Source organism: Eptatretus burgeri, chromosome 17, assembly GCF_056783735.1.
Source record: "Eptatretus burgeri isolate ZD-2024b chromosome 17, Ebu_testis_v1, whole genome shotgun sequence".
NCBI lineage: Eukaryota > Metazoa > Chordata > Myxini > Myxiniformes > Myxinidae > Eptatretus > Eptatretus burgeri.
In genome coordinates, this window is record NC_140977.1 from 28439039 (window position 1) to 28455257 (window position 16219).

At 47.0% G+C, this 16219-nt stretch overlaps 1 long non-coding RNA gene across 1 annotated transcript; it reads left to right on the forward strand.

Moving 5' to 3' along the window:
* Window positions 1-471: 471 nt before the first annotated feature.
* Window positions 472-14459, forward strand: LOC147009631 (uncharacterized). The gene is made up of 3 exons (XR_015052811.1): window positions 472-523; window positions 10135-10280; window positions 13144-14459. It is a non-coding gene; the product is annotated as an uncharacterized LOC147009631 (long non-coding RNA).
* Window positions 14460-16219: the final 1760 nt, after the last annotated feature.

The following is a 16219-nucleotide window of genomic DNA, read 5'->3' on the forward strand; positions in this document are numbered from 1 at the left end:
AAAAAAATTGTGAGGTGAATGGTGAATTTTGATCGGGAAACGGAGAGGATCGGTTATGGGAGAAGCACGCGGCTATGGGAGGTGTATAATCAAAAGTGGATTTATTATTTATTTATTTTGAAATAAGGATTGCGTAAGATTCGGAAAAGGAAAGGTTGAAGTAAAATCGTGGACGTCGTGGAGGTGTATGGTGAATTTGGATCGGTAAACGCAGAATGAAGCTTATGGATCGATGAAAAGTATCAGGAAGAAGATAGAGATCTATACGTGGTTTCAGGAGGTGTATAGTTCGGAATACAAGGAAAATTGTTATTTTTTGATGGATTTTTGAAGATTAGGTAAGATTCAGGAATGGAAGGTTGTGGGAAGAAATTGTGGAGGTAATGGTGAGAGTGGGTCAGCTCAAGTAGATGGTGTGCCAGCAGAAGGAGGAAGAGGAAGAGGAAGAAGAAGAAGAAGGAGAAGAAGAAGAAGAAGAAGAAGAAGGAGGAGGAGAAGAGGGACTCGGTATGCAGGGAGAAAGGTAGTTAAAAAAATTAAGACAAGAAACAGTGTTTAGTTGGGAGGGAAAAGATGGGGGGTGTTGGGAAAGTGGGGAAAATAGGATTTTTTTTTTGTATACCTTGCCGAGGCTCGTGTGAGAGCTTACACACAACACACATCAAGGGGGGCATGAGACAAGAGGGGAGGGAGTGGGAAGGACAAAACAGTGGGAACAGAGACATAATGAGATCTGTGGAAGGGAGAGGGATGGGATGGGGAACATGGGGAATACAAGATGGACATTACAGAGACTTTCAGGAGGGAAAGCAGGGAATTTGAAGGAGGTGGGCTTGGGTGGATTATCGGGGGTAGAAAAGATTGAGGATTTGGATGGGGGATGATAAGAGGTGGTGGTGAACAGCTGTTTTGAAGGCCTGGAGGGAAGAATGGGAATGAATAGAGTGAGGGAGTTTATTCCAAAGGCGAGAAAAAAAGAGGAATGAAAGAGTGAAGGTGAGCAGTGATTCGTAATTTTGGTAGTTTTACCAGAAGGGGGTTGTTGGCGGACCTTGAGCACCCTGCGGAAATGTGGTGGGGACAAATCGCAGAGAGAGCGGGGGGGGGGGGCGAGGCTGGAGAGTGTACTGTGTCACGTGATTGGGTTTTCGTATATCATGCCTCGCCCGCTAGGGGTGGGAAGAGTGTGCTTCTGGTCGCGCAATAAAGCGGAGTACATGCTGGCCCGCGTGCTTCTTGCGTCCCACCGCACCTGGTACACTCTAGTTGGCTGACGAGGATGGTTGAATATGGACTTATGCCCGTTTTCGACGGGGACGACTTCGAATTGTTTTCGGAGCAATTGGAATGCTATTTCCACGCGAACGATATGGTCGACGAGAGCAAGCAGAAGTCGATCTTGCTCGCTTCGCTTTCGCCGGAGCATTATCGGCTGCTGGGTGATTTAGTGGCACCGAACAGGCCCCGGGATGACGGGCTGGCGTTTCGGGACATTGTGGAGAAAATGAAAGCACACATGGCGCCGGAGAAGTCATTGCAGCTCGCTCGATTCCAGTTTGATCGCCTCTCGAAAGGGCCAGAGGAGCGTGTCGCTGATTTTGTGGCGCGGATTAAGCGTGCTTCCGTGGCCTGCAAGTTCACGGCGGGGGAGCGGCCAGCTCGGCTCAGAGATCGTTTTATTGCTGGTTTACAAGATGCGAAAATGGTTTCAGCGGTTTTACGGCTGAAGGATGAAGCCATTACATTCGACTCGGCGGTCAGCATGGCTACAGCAGTCGAGCAGACTCGCGGGGATGTTCGAGCCATCACCGGCCACGCGGGGTCGCGAGCACCCCGGGACGCGCGCACGACCTTCGATGCGGGTCGGACGTCGCCACACGGCCGCGCGTGCGGCGGGGTGACCCCGCGGACATGCTTGGGATGTGGAGGTCGACACCTGCACCGTGCATGCCCGTATAAAGGCAACGTGTGTTTGAATTGTCACAAGGTGGGTCATTTGGCGCGTGTGTGCCGTGGGGCGTTGGCCACCGTTAAAGTCGTGGATGGCGATGTGCGAGGCGACTCGGGGCGGAACCAGCGGCCGTTGTTGAGCCTGTTTTCAATTGGCCCGGCGACAGCGCGCCCGATGACAGTGGAAGTCGAAGTGAACGAAACGCCGATCACGTTCCAGGTCAATACGGGAGCAGCGGTGTCGCTCATCGGCGAACAGACCGCGCGTAGACTCAACGGCTTGAAGCTTATCAGGTCAAACCTCACGCTGTTCACGTACACCCGCGAGAAGATAACGCCAGTCGGGATGGCAGACGTGTCTGTGCGGTACCAAGGCCAGGTCGCCACGCTTCGGGTGTACGTCGTACGGGGGAGGGGGCCGTCTCCCCTCGGCCGAGATTGGATGACCCGCATCAGGCTAGACTGGGCCACAATTCACCTTGTGCAACCCGTGCCGAGCCAGTGGGAGGATCAGTTGGAGGAGATTCTTCAAAGACATCAAGGGTTGTTTAGCGACGACCTTGGAAAACTCAAGGGCATGGAGGCGAAACTCTTCTTGAAGGAGGGGGTGGTTCCTCGGTTTTGAAAACCGCGTCCGGTGCCGTATGCCCTGCGGGACAAGGTCAAGGGTGAACTGGATAGGCTGGAGGCCTGTGGAGTGATCGAACTGGTGTCGTGCTCGGATTGGGCCACCCCGGTTGTCACGGTGCTGAAACGGAATGGAGACGTCCGATTGTGCGGGGACTTCAAATCCACGGTTAACCCGGGGCTCAGCGTGGAGCAATATCCACTGCCGTCAATCGATGAGATATATGCGCGATTGGCGGGGAGTCAATACTTCACGAAGCTAGACCTGCGTGATGCATATTTTCACCTGCCGATGGATCCCGGGAGTAGCGAGCTTTTAACAATCAACACGTGTCAAGGACTCTATCAAAATACCCGACTCTGTTTTGGGATTGCTTCGGCCCCAGCTTTGTGGCAGAAAGCCATGGATCAGGTTTGCATTGGCCTGCCCGCTCAGACCTACCTGGACGATGTGCTCATTGCGGGGAAAACGGCGGCCGAGCATCTTGCGAACATTGCCCGAGTGCTGACAAAGCTAGAAGCGTGCGGCCTGCGCTTAAACAGGGACAAGTGCGCGTTCTTCAAGCAGCGCTTGGAATACCTCGGGCACATCATCACACCGGAGGGGCTGTTGAAAGGTCCTCGGAAGGTGGAGGCGATTCAGCGCATGCCACCGCCTCGCGACAAGACGCAGCTGCGCTCGTTCATTGGCATGGCCCAGTATTACCAAAGGTTCGTGCGCGGGCTCAGCTCACAACTTGCGCCGTTAACGCGGTTGCTCAAGAAGGACGAGCGCTGGGCTTGGGGGCCTGCACACCAGGCGTCGTTCGACCGCATCAAGCGGCTGCTCACAGAGGATACGGTCCTCGTGCACTACGAGCCTGCGCGTCCGCTTCTATTGGCATGCGACAGCTCTGCATATGGCATCGGGGCAGTGCTCTCTCACAGAATTGACGATGGTTCCGAGCGGCCTGTTTGTTTTGCATCCCGGACCCTGTCCACAGCAGAGCGCGGATATGCCCAGATTGAGCGTGAGGCTCTCAGCCTCGTCTGGGGTGTGCGGAGGTTTCATCAATATCTGCTGGGGCGGCATTTCACTTTGCAGACGGATCACAAACCGCTTCAATTCATCCTGAGACCCGAACGCGGGGTGCCGGTGGTAGCTGCCGCGCGAATACAGTGGTGGTGTCTGTTTCTGGGTGCTTACGATTATGATATTCAGTTCCGAAGCGCCGAGAAGCATGCTAACTGCGACGGGCTCTCACGCTTGCCGTGTGCGGAGGGTCCAGCTGCGTCTGAGTTGGGCGACCGGGTCGATGTGTTCGCGCTGGACCAGGTCCAAAGCGGGCCGGTCACGGCCAGGCAGGTCGCGGTGGAATCGGCTCGTGATCCGGTGCTTGCCCGTGTCATCCAGGCGATTTCTACGGGGAATTGGAGCGATCTGCCTTCGACACTGGCATTTCAACCTTTCACGTCACGCGCAGCGGAGCTGTCGTTGGTCCAACGGTGCGTAATGTGGGGAATGAGGACCGTGATTCCACCGAGGTTCAGGCAGCGGTGTTTGGAAGAACTGCATGTCAGTCACCTTGGCATCGTGAAGACCAAGAGTCTTGCTCGTAGCCTGTTGTGGTGGCCGGGGTTGGACAAAGACATTGAGCAGTTGGTTAAGCGTTGCGCCACGTGCCAGACAGATGCTGATAACCCGCGTCGAGCTTCGGGTCTCTGGCCTGTGCCAGACCGAGCTTGGCAGAGGGTCCATGTAGATTTTGCGGGACCGGTTAATGGCAAGATGTTTTTGATTGTGATTGATGCATTCTCTAAATGGCCGGAGGTTGTAGTAATGCAGCACACTTCAGCAAACATTACAGTAGAGAAGCTGCGGATGATCTTTGCTAATAAAGGGTTGCCGGAGATCCTGGTCTCTGATAATGGTCCGCAGTTCATCGCGGGTGTATTTGATGAGTTTATGCGCCAGAATGGTATTCGACATCTAAGGTCCGCACCGTATCACCCTGAGACGAATGGCCAAGCTGAGTCGTTTGTCAAGATGTTGAAGCGGGCTTTGCGCAGGGGGGGTGTTGCACCTGTGCAGACGGTGGTCGATGTCTTTTTGCTCCATTACAGGAACGCAGTTCATCCTGTCACGGGTGATTCGCCGGCCATTCGTCTCTATGGTACCGGTCCAGGCTGGATTTGCTACGACCTGGAGGGTCGGGGAGTGGGGCGATGTCGCGTCCGACGCGGCTGCGCAGCTTCGAGGTGGGGCAGCGGGTAATGGTGTGCGATTATTTCCACGGTTCCAAATGGGTGCCGGCGGTGGTCTCTGTGGTGCTGGGGCCGGCGAATTGCATGGTGCGGACTGATGGTGGGGATGTGTGGAAGCGGCACGTGGACCAGATGCATGATCGCTGTTCAGCGTCACCCCCCCACACCTCCCCGAGCCGAACGATGCGGGACCCCCACCGGTAGTATCGCCGGCACCTGACGTTGTATCGCCGGGGCTGGCTGGGCCGGCGCCAAGGGGGGCTTCGCCTGATGCCGTCCTACCCGGGGACGTCGAGCAGGCTGGGCAGTCGGGGGTAGCTGGTGTTGCGGAAAGTGCGAGTCCGGCGAGGGTGTCACCTCGACCGAGCCGGGAGGCGTCTGAGCCTGGGCTGTCTGGTGGCGCTGCCCGTCCGAGGCGGGTCAGGGTGCGGCCGCGGTACTTGGAGGATTATGAGTGTTGATGGGTTTCCGATGGTCATGTTGTGATTATCCGTTCATTATGTGGCGGGTCATTTTATGAGGGGAGGAGTGTGCTGTGTCACGTGATTGGGTTTTCATATATCATGCCTCGCCCGCTAGGGGTGGGAAGAGTGTGCTTCTGGTCGCGCAATAAAGCGGAGTAGATGCTGGCCCGCGTGCTTCTTGCGTCCCACCGCACCTGGTACACTCTAGAGAGGAGATGGTAGAAGACAGAAAGACCACCGACCAACCTGCAGTGCTTGAGTGAGAGGCCCAAAGACTCAGCCTCATTGCGGGAGATGCCAATGATCTGAAATGCCTTGATTTCTACAGCGTGAAGCCGTTAAAGGTGGGAGGCAGGAGCACCAGCCCAAAGGGGAGAGCAGTACTACATCAGGCTGCGGACAAAAGCATTGTAAGTGGTCAGGAGCTCAGGTGGGCCGAGGAAGGACTGCACGACGGAGGATTCCCAGTCGGCGACTGGATTTGGAGGCGAGGTTTGAAATGTGGCTTTCCTAGGAAAGGTCATGGCAGATAGTGAGACTCAGAAGCTTTAAAGAAAGGACTTCTTCATTGGGAGAAAGGAGAGGATTGTTGAGAAAGCGGATGGGGGTTTTTTTTTTAAATGGTCCTTTTGAAGATACATAGTGAGAGTGTGAGATTTGTCCGGATTGAAAGACATGTTCAACGTGTTAGACCAGTTTGTGATTTTATCCAGATCTGCAGTGAGCGAAGAAGCCTCTGCTTGCCGGTGTGAGGGATGACTGATGGTACGGCAGAGGGTGGAGTCATCATCAAAGAGATATAGAGGATTTTCCAGAGAGACGGAGAGATCATTGATGAAAACCATAAAAAGAACAGGGCCCAGAACGCTACCTTGAGGAACTCCAGCCTGGACAGGAAGAGGGGATGAAAGAATTCCATTTCGGGCCACACGTTGACTGTGACAGGAGAGGAAGTCTGCGAGCCATGAGTGGAGATGGCCTTGGATACCATAGGAAGAGAGTTTGGTGAGCAGGGCAGGGTCCAGACTGTGTCAAAAGCACGTGAAATGTCCAGGGATACGGCTCGGATTTCCTGTCTGGCATTGAGGACTTCCATCCATTGTTGGGAGAGCAGAAGCAGCATATCCAGGGTAGAGTGACCTGGTCTGAAACCAAATTGATGATCAGAAATCAAGCCATTGGAGAAGAGGAAGGAGAAGAGGAATTGAAGGTAATCGGGAGAGAATACAAATAATAACGATCGTACACCTGGAGGGGAAGGACGGGTAGGCCCTCAAGGAACCCAGCAAGATAAGGTCGACAAAAACTCACAAAATAGCACGATTTTTGAAAGAAACCCCAATTCGGAACACACAAAAACAGTCTGGAAGCAAACGCAGAATTGAGGCATTCGGCCTTCTCATGAGCCGCTGTGGTGCCTTTTGAAGTGAGGGAAAGGATGGAAGGGGAGCACACACCAGAGACTGACATAACAATGTGCCACTGTGGAAATAAAATAATTAATTCCATCTTGTAAAATATGAGCATGGACCGAAATGCTCAATGGATCACATCACTATCACAAAGCACTGGTGTTTCTGTATTGATCATGCTGAAACAATTATTTTTCATATTGAGATAAGTGTTCTTTGTCCACAAATTATGTACTCATTTCTCTTTATTTGCTTTAAAATGCTTTTAAAGAATATGGAAGTGTGGAATCAGTTGTAAAGCAATGGCTAAAATCACTCTGAAAAGAATGGTGCACGTGCATTGAGATAGAGTTGAGATTAAGATTTTAATTGTCTGCAGGATAATTATGCTTATCAGTTCTCGCACAATAACAAGGTCAGAAGCTCATTGCATTTGCAAATAAGGGCTGCTCATGGTTGGGGTTGCTCATGGTAATTAATTTCTTTGTTTGTTCAGAACTCACTGTGTCAGGTCAAGAGTAAATGGAATAGAATCTCTGCTTAAATGTACTACGGTCTTGTTAACTTGCCGAAATCCCGTCACAGACGGATTCCGTTCCATGAGGCCAATATGACAACCAGTGGCGGCTCTTGTAAGAGCCGGATCCCAGTCGATGTACTCCATGGCCTTACCTAATGAGGCCTACAAAACGTCCTTGTACACGACATTTTTGGTGTACACTACTCCTTGTGAAGAAGTCCCCTGATTTGTGCACGTGTCTACTTTGACGTACACCGTGTCAAAACTTCTCAGGTCACAGTACCAAGAAAAACGTGACACGACCGCCAGGAGGTAGTCAGGTTCACTATGTCAGTAAATTAATTTTCGTTCAAAGTCTTGGTAGATTAGACAGCCTAGATACATTTTTGGAAACGTTATAACATGGAGAATCCAAAAATCAATGTTTACATGTATGGACATACCGCCGTGGCGGCCATTTTTTGATTTTCAAAATGGCGGCCATGCAGGTACAGTGGGTAGAACAAGTATTTGATACACTGCCAATTTTGCAGGTTTTCCCACTTACAAAGCACGTAGAGGTCTGTAATTTTTTTATCATAGGTACACTTCAACTGTGAAAGACAGAATCTAAAAGAAAAATCCTGAAAATCACATTGTATGATTTTTAAATAATTAATTTGCATTTTATTGCATGAAATAAGTATTTGATCACCTTCCGATCAGTAAGAATTCCGGCTCTCACAGACCTGTTAGTTTTGTCTTGAAGAAGCCCTCCCATTCTCCACTCATTACCTGTCTTAACTGCACCTGTTTGAACTCGTTATCTGCATAAAAGACTGCTGTCCACACTCAATCAATCAGACTCCAACCTCTCCACAATGTGCAAGACCAGAGAGCTGTCTCAGGACATCAGGGACAAAACTGTAGACTTGCACAAGGCTGGGATGGGCTACAGGACAATAGGGAAGCAGCTTGGTGAGAAGGCAACAACTGTTGGCACAATTATTAGAAAATGGAAGAAGTTCAAGATAACAGTCAATCTCCCTCGGTCTGGGGCTCCATGCAAGATCTCACCTCGTGGAGCCTCAATGATCATGAGAAAGGTGAGGGATCAGCCCAGAACTACACGGCAGGACCTGGTCAATGACCTGAAGAGAGCTGGGACCACAGTATCAAAGAAAACCATAAGTAACACACTACGCAGTCATGGATTAAAATCCTGCAGCGCACACAAGGTCCCTCTGCTCAAGCCAGTGCATGTCCAGGCCCGTGTGAAGTTTGCCAATGACCATCAGGATGATCCAGAGGAGGAATGGGAGAAGGTCATGTGGTCTGATGAGACCAAAATAGAGCTTTTTGGTTGAAACTCCACTTGCCGTGTTTGGAGGAAGAAGAAGGATGAGTACAACCCCAAGAACACCATCCCAACCGTGAAGCATGCAGGTGGAAACATCATTCTTTGGGGATGCTTTTCTGCAAAGGGGTCTGCATACAGGACGACTGCACTGTATTGAGGGGAGGATGGATGGGGCCATGTATCGTGAGATCTTGGCCAACAACCTCTTTCCCTCAACAAGAGCATTGAAGATGGGGCATGGCTGGGTCTTCCAGCATGACAACGACCCGAAACACACAGCCAAGGCAACGAAGGAGTGGCTTCATAAGAAGCATCTCAAGGTCCTGGAGTGGCCGAGCCAGTCTCCAGACCTGAACCCAAAAGAAAATCTTTGGGGGAAGCTGAAAGTCTGCGTTGCTCAGCGACAGCCCCGAAACCTGAAGGATCTGGAGAAGATCTGTATGGAGGAGTGGGCCAAAATCCCTGCTGCAGTCTGTGCAAACCTGGTTAAGAACTATAGGAAATGTCTGATCTCTGTAATTGCAAACAAAGGTTTCTGTACCAAATATTAAGTTCTGTTTTTCTGATGTATCAAATACTTATTTCATGCAATAAAATGCAAATTAATTATTTAAAAATCATACAATGTGACTTTCAGGATTTTTCTTTGAGATTCCATCTTTCACAGTTGAAGTGTACCTATGATAAAAATTACAGACCTTTACGTGCTTTGCAAGTGGGAAAACCTGCAAATTCGGAAGTGTATCAAATACTTGTTCTCCCCACTGTATGTCCGCAAATGTAAACATGTATTTTTAGATTCCCCATGTCATAACGTTTTCGAAAATGTATAGGTTTGCTAATCTACCAAGATTTTAAACGAAAAAACATAGTGAACCTGATTAAGGAGCACAAAATTGGTCCTTCAGTATTAATATATAGAAGATACAATGTTTCTTGTTACATTTTTTTTGTGTCAAATTCACAATCTGAGGTCGTCCGCATGTGCAGAAGAGGGTTTTACATTGCAGACGCTATTTTCGAAGAGTGGAATTACACCTCTCAGCGGTGACGGTCTGTCGACGACAGACGTGGTGATGTCAGCGAATGACCGATGATGTCATGACTTCCTTACGCCTTTCAGCGGTGACGTCACACGTCGCCATGTAAACGAATGTAAAACGAAAAGTGTTTATTCTGCTTCAGAGTTGAAGTTTGACTATTGCCACTATGTGCGATGTACTCTTACAGGTATGAAGTTTCTTTCAGTCCAGGTCACAGTACCGAGAAAAATGTGACGCGACCGCGAGGAGGAGCACAAAATTGGTCCTTCAGTATTAATATATAGATTCTTATAACTGTAATATATCTTTTAAAACCTTAGGATCATTGATTAATTGCGTTTCTCATTGTTGAGAAATGTGCTCTCCTGAGTGCACCAGTAAAATGCTCAAAACCATCACTGTACACTCAAAGCGAATATTTCAAACCATATGATTATAATAGTAACCTATAATAATGAATATATAATCCCCATACTGGATGTTGTTGTTCGTGATGCTTAGTTAAAGGAAATATGTACCCATCTGTTATGTATAGGAGGAGGAGGAGATTGGGACCATACTCTGTACAGAGCGTTGGTGCTGCTTCAGCAGTCTCTTTGGCTATTGGGCACAATCCTTGATGGGTCGCCACTCCAACACAGTATACCAGCAAGCTGGCACTCATTTTGCCAATCTCAGAAGGTAATCCAGCGGAAATGTGAAAAAGCATGTTGTGGCATTCTTATGAAGTTTTTTTGGTTGATTCATCATCTTTGAGCTATCCTGAATCAGAATCAGCCAGGTGCCAGACTCGCACCCTTGAAGAATTTTTTTTAGAGGCGAAAAACTAAATAGCCACCACCGACTATCGATAAATTCTGTTTTGGGCTATATCTTCACTTCTAATGCACTTACAAACACAATTTTGGTGTCTACTACTATGTTTTCATGGTCAAGGAATCCGATAATGATAAAATTGAAGGTGTATATATATAAGACCTGTCTCATATTTTCAAGATGGCCACCATTTTAATATGAAAAATGCCTATTTTGCAGTTCCACTGATCACTTCGAGTAAGAAATTGAATTTGATGAACCCTCAAATATTAATATTACGTACAATAATAGTCAATGACGGCTGAAATAACTTACTTGCAATGATCAATGAATTGATGATTATATTGGAATACAATTTTTACACAAATATATCCAGATACATGTGGATAGTTGACTATGACTTTGGGTTATGTCTTAAAGTAAGTATGTACAATTTGTACATGTATATGATTTTGAAATTACCTTTTATTTTTAGGCAAACAAATATTAACTAGCTTAAGGATGCAATGTTCTACATTATGTTCAATCTTCGTCATAGTCGTCGTGATTAGCAGCTACTGCCCTTGTCTGTTCGTTACAACAGTCTGATCCAGCATTACAACTGCAAAACATCGAACATGACATCTGTTCTGCTACACAACCACACCTCCTGGTGGAACATGGCCGGCTGGTGGAGCATCCACACTTGATCAGCTGCAGAATGGTGACTGGTGCAGCAGACCCATCAGGTGGAAGTGTGGTTGGACACAACGTCGCACCATCCTCACCTTCTTGCCATCCATACTTGATGGGATCCAAGTTAGGAGGGTCTGACTGAGTGGCCGATTTCCATATAATGACTTGATGATGAGTGCGATGTACATGTTGAACAAAGGCATCATGTGATGGGGGCAACGACTTCAATTTCGGAGCAGAGGTAATCTTGAAGTTGGCCATCTTAGACTTCCACAACTGATACTGGTGTGTGGACATATCACCTTCGACTTTGGAACCATAACAGGCAGCAATGAAGGTAGTTGCCTCAGATATCATCTTTTCCTTGTCTGCTTCCAGCTGACCAAGTAAGGTGGGATGATGTCCGCCCATTAGTACTTTCAGCACTGTGGCCTTTCCAATGCCAAACAAATACGACACAGTATCGCATCCGGTCAGAGCATGTACAGCAGGCAGATATTTGGCGATGCTTTTGTGTTTCAGTGCTGTTTAGCGAATGTTTACGTTCGCCCTCCCAGCACACGGAGTCTCCATGCTGACATCCACAGTCATCTTTTCCTCGAGGTAGAAATGAATCAACAGGACAAAGACATCTGTATCGTCGCAGACCACTTTGATGTGTGTGTCACCACTGACACCTGACACAATTCTAACTAAGTGATGGATGATGATGACATCTGCTTCTTCATGGTGTTTTCAGATCTTGTCTCTGGAGAGTGGAATTGTTCCATACTTGTACTGGTGTGGGATCTTTTCCGGTGATCACCAGTTTTGTCTGGTTGTCCACAATGTGGGTCATCAGATACTGACAGATCAAATCGATCAGTTGTACTTTGTTGTAGGCTACATTTAGGACCACTTTTTGCACTGGAAGTGTTGTGTGTAAGTTAAGTTGATGTTTTCGACTTGAATCATGACCTGCGCGACTGGATCTCATCATTTGTTTCGTGCTGATTTTGATGTACCTGTCGAAAATCAGGTATACGTCACAACACTCCAGGTGGTATTTGATGGTTCCCATGAAGTTGATCACATAATCCTCAACTGTACCATTTGTGGGCCAATGTACAGTCCATAACATGGTGCATCCATCGATGATGACAGCATCTGGAACACCTTGGATTCGACTTGATTGCTCAACTTGGGAGTTTCGTCTTCAGGATTGCTTTAGACTGAGCCCGCATCGCACTGCTCTCATCAAACAAGGAGGCTGGGACAGGGGACAGTTTGTAAGAGAGGACATCCTTGATATCAATATCCCTGTATTGTTGGAGACGTATGACTCGGGTGTAGATCAATTCGGCATCATATACTGACCTTCCATCCAGCTTTATGCTCTTTTTGGTCGAAGTCATCAGGGTCACTTTCTTGGTTAGTGTCTTGTTGAAGCTTGTTGGCCATCCAGATTCAAATTCGGCCATCTGTTGTCGTCCAATCTTGAGAGAATCATCAACGTTTACCTTGTCTGTCACATGAAACATATTAGTAGACACCAAATAGTGTGTAAGTGCATTAGAAGTGAAGATATAGCCCAAAACAGAATTTATCGAAAGTCGGTGGTGGCCATTTTGTTTTTCGCCTCCAAAAAAAATTCCTCAAGGGTGCGAGTATGGCACCCGGCTGATTCTGATTCAGGATAGTTCAGAGATGATGAATCAACCAAAAAACTTCATAATGACACTAAAGCACACTTTGCCCTGCAATGGCTGTTTGGCATCTTGACTAAGGATGACAGTCCTCAGGTCAAGTTAACCCCATCTGGTATTGATTCAACAGCTGAGCAGGATTTGAACTCAGGACGCGAGATTGGAAAATTGGGTTGGAAAATTGGGTAGAACTACTTTAGCTGGCTGATGGCTGATGGTTGATGGGTAAGTCGGGCCCCCAAAACTGTATTGCAGAGTCTCATTAACTCCCATTCACTCTGGTCTCCCATTCAATTGTAAAAATTGTCCAAGCACAAAGCTCATTAACTCTATCTTCCCATTGTCCTCTTGTTTTTATTGTAAAGCAGGCGTCTCATCGAACTGCTGAAGTCATGGACCTCTGATTGTTCTGCAAAGCTGTGCAAACCAGATGTGCCATCGGTGTGCTGAGATAAATGCTTATCATTGCCTATGTAAATGAAGGTTTTCTGCACGTGCACACTGCTGAAGGAAGCCACGCATTCTTTCACAGCGCTATCTGCATTAATTATGCACAAGATTGTTTCCTCTTTGTTTAAAGAACCTCGTGTGCAAACAAAGCTTTCTTGTAGTCTGGTATCAATGAACCAAGTACCCTGTGATGTTCTGACCCTCCCAATTTTTCAACCCGAGAAAATACCATGTATTCTGGCTCAGTCAGAGATCTGCTTGGACTCTTGAGACATGCTTTTCTTTCCACAAATATGTTTTTATATAATAAATGATCTGTTAAATTATATAGGGTTTTCTCTTTTGTGCAAATCTCCACCACACCACCAGCTTTAGAGGAGGGAGGCAGGTTTGAGAGTTCAGCCTTGAGGTTGGTAGGATGTTTTCTGGCTTTCCTGAGAGTGAACACACACTTGTTCAGGGCTTTGCGGAATGATCTGAAGTTGCCTTTGGTCAAATATGTCTTCCAGGAAGAGAATGCAAGATGTTTGAAGGCAACCCCCTCACCACAGGATTATGTGTCTCAAGGGCGAGAGGATAGGTTTGATAACTGCAGACCAGATGGTGTAAATATGTACATAAGTGAAAGCAAGCTTGTTTGGAAGGATTTCTAGGCAGTGTTAATATCCAGAGAAGTGGAACTGAAGGACCAGTCTTGACATGAGAGGGCAGCTTGTAGTCCTTGCCACTCAGCTTTGGTGAACTTCCAGACTCCAATGCATTCTGACTATAGCTAAATCGTCAGATTTACAGGTTCCAGGTTCCACCTCTACAGGTTCCAACTCAATCACGTCAAAACGAATAACAAAAAGGCAAACAAAACTTATGATAAAATGGAAACTTGTGATTGTTTTTTTTTGCCCTCCCAACATGTAGCCAATGTGGTTAGCAAATCCTCAGAGTGAACCCGAGAGTATCTACAATCCCAAAGCTTCCAGAGTCCTTAATCAAATCCTGAACCACAGGCTTCAAAGCTTCATGCTCACAGTACCTATGGGAGTATATGTACCCATTCCCTTGATTTATGGACTCCCCCTTTCAAAATATCTTGGATCCCCCTACTGTCTAACAATAAAAAAGTACATGTGGATGTGATTGATGATGGATTGTTTGATCTAACAATAAAAATGTATATGTGGATGTGATTGATGGATTATTTGATATAACAATAAAAATGGACATTTGGATGTGATTGATGATGGATTGTTTGATCGAACAACAGTCATGTACATTGGAATGTGACTGATGATGGATTCTTTGATATAACAATAAAAATGTACATGTGGATGTGATCGATGATGGATTGTTTGATCTAACAATGGAAATGTACTTGTGGATGTGATTGATGATGGATTGTTTGATCGAACAATAAAAATATACTTGTGGATCTGATTGATGATGGATTGTTTGATCAAACAGTAAAAATGTACATGTGGATCTGATCGATGAAGGATTATTTGATCTAACAGTAGAAATGTACTTGTGGATGTGATTGATGATGGATTGTTTGATCTAACAGTAAAAATGTACATGTGGATCTGATTGATGAAGGATTATTTGATAGAACAATGAAAATGTACAGGTGGATGTGATTGATGATGGATTGTTTGATCTAACAGTAAAAATGTACTTGTGGATCTGATTTATGATGTATTGTTTTATGTAACAGTAAAAATGTACTTGTGGATCTGATCAATGATGGATTATTTGATGTAACAGTAAAAATGTACACGTGGATGTGATTGATGAAGGATTATTTGATATAATAACAAAAATGTACTTGTGGATCTGATCGGATCATGTCAAGAGGGTATTGGAGGTGAGGAGGGTGTCTGACCGAGTGATGAGTGTGAAGTTGGAAATTGAAGGGGTGATGATGAATGTCATCAGTGCATATGCCCCACATATGGGGTGTGAGATGGAGTATAAAGAAGATTTCTGGAGTGAGTTAGATGAAGTGGTGGAGAGTGTATCCAAGGATGAAAGAGTGGTGATTGGAGCAGATTTCAAAGGACATGTTGGGGAAGGGAATAAAGAGGATGAGGAGGTGATGGGGAGGTACGGTCTCAACAAGAGAAATGTGGAAGGGCAAATGGTGGTAGAGTTTGCAAAAAGAATGGAAATGGCAGTGGTAAACACGTATTTCAATAAGAAGAAGGAACACAGGGTGACATACAAGAGTGGAGGAAAGTGCACACAGGTGGATTACATCTTAAGTAGGAGATGCAACCTGAAAGTGATTAGAGACTGTAAGATGGTGGCAGGGGAGAGTGTAGCTCGACAGCATCCATTGGTGGTCTGTAGGATGACTTTAGAGGTGAGGTTGAGGAAGAGAGTGAGGGCTGAACCAAGGACCAGATGGTGGAAGCTGAAGGAGGAAGACTGTTGCGTGAAATTTAGGGAGGAGGTGAGACAGGCGTTGGATGGTGGTAAAGATGGGTGGGATGATTGGGCAACGACAGCAGAAGTTGTGAGGGAGATAGCTAGGAAGGTACTTGGTGTGACATCTGGACAGAGGAAGGAAGATAAGGAGACTTGGTGGTGGAATGAGGAAGTACAGGAAAGTATAAGGAAGAAGGGGTTGGCGAAAAAGAAGTGGGATAGTCAGAGAGATGAAGAAAGTCAGCAGGAGTACAAGGAGTGGCGTCGAAAAGCAAAAAGAGAGGTGGCAAAGGCCAAGGAAAAGGCATATGACGAGCTGTATGAGAAGTTGGATACAAAAGAAGGGGAAAAGGATTTATACCGATTGGCAAGACAGAGGGACCGAGCTGGGAAGGATGTGCTGCAGGTTAGGGTGATAAAGGACGCAAATGGGAATGTGCTGACGAGCGAGGATAGTGTGTTGAGAAGGTGGATGGAGTACTTTGAGGAGCTGATGAATGAAGAAAATGAGAGAGAGAAGGTTGGAAGAGTTGGAGATAGTGAATCTGGATGTGGGGTGGATCAGTAAGGATG